A 1,547-nucleotide genomic window follows, 5' to 3' on the forward strand; every position below is an offset into this window, starting at 1 on the left:
CACTGGGGACAGCACTATCTCCTGAGTTATACTTGAAACTAACCAACCATGGGTCTGTGAGCAAACCTTCCTGTGCCCTGGGCTCCATCCCTTTTGCTTTCCAATGGTATTGGTTGCTGTTCTTTTCTGCAGCATCAAACTTCTGCTCTTTATTGAGTCATTCACAGCAGTATACAAATTCTCTCTGCTAGTCCTTACAAAAACCCCAGCAAAGTCTCTCCCACAGCTACCACCTCAACACCTGGATCACCTGTACTCCTAACCTTCAACTCACTCAAGCAGGCTTTGTTCTCCACCACCCACTGGCTCTGCTTTTGTCATGATGGCCCACAGCTTCCTTTTTGACAAATCCATCTGTCATTTCTCTGTCTTGTCACTAGACTGCCAGGCAGCAGCTCTCAGTGCTGATACACATCTTCTTCTGTATACTCCACAATCCAGTTTCCTCTGTCCCTAGGCTCAGTTTTCTGTCTGCAGCAGCTGACTTAGAAGGTTCTAGACCTTGCCATCAGACTTCATTTTATATCCTTCCCAGAAATTTTATCAAATCTTACTCAAAATAACCTTCTTTGCATGTAATAAATTTCAGTGTAATGTAGATGAAGGTTAAATCCACACCTTTGGAGATGCACTGGCGTCTCACCCACAGTTTGTTTAATGGTTCCTCCTATATTCTCCGGAGTCAGGGGCCTGGGTTTGTATCCTAGTATCTTCCTATGCAGACTAGCCTTCCTTAACTTTATTCCTGAAATGGAGATGAAACTTATACTGCATAGCTAAACCTACCTATTTGTGGGGATGAAATAGAAATGAATAGGCAATGTACACACAACGGGGCTGCCAAAGTACTTGCTCTTAAATGCAGGGCTTGTTTACTTGATTAGATAGATTCCCTCCTAGAAGTCATGAGAAGAATCTTGCATATAGAATTCAAGAATTCCCCAGATCTAGAACCGCTCCTGGCACACAGCAGGAGCCTGAATGGCGAATGCATTCACTTAAAAGAGGAGTGAAAGTATGTATAGAAGCTAGCTCCATTGCTACTGGTTGCTTCTGGGAGGAAGATTCAGTTTTCTCAACTTCTCACAGAGTCTTAGGAATCTTTCATCTTACCAGTATGTCCTAGGAAGCAACAATGGCGTTCCTGGCTCTGATACCTGCGTCTGTTGGAAAGAATTTTTCATTGAAAATATAGAATAATCTGTATCCCTAGAATTCGACCACATGCTTTATCGTTTACTAAGTTTCACTGGCACATACAGAAATAGAAAACAGTTCTATCGGATGAAAAACACATATGTTCGTACAAGACGAATACAATTTAAAGGAAGACAATGCGTTTCTCAGCAATTATGAGCGTGGGCGAACAGAACAGACGCCGGGAACTAACAAAGCTCATACAAATACAAAATTGAATAGAGCCGCGCTGCTCCACCCCACCCCAAGTCCACCTTGTCCCCCAGCCGGGTCCAGTACCCTCATCTCCAACCCACAAGCTGGCGTTGGCCCCGCCCCTCCCGAGCTCCGCCTTTAACTCGGTCCTGCCC

Source organism: Cricetulus griseus, chromosome 2 (assembly GCF_003668045.3).
Source record: "Cricetulus griseus strain 17A/GY chromosome 2, alternate assembly CriGri-PICRH-1.0, whole genome shotgun sequence".
Taxonomy (NCBI): Eukaryota; Metazoa; Chordata; class Mammalia; order Rodentia; family Cricetidae; genus Cricetulus; species Cricetulus griseus.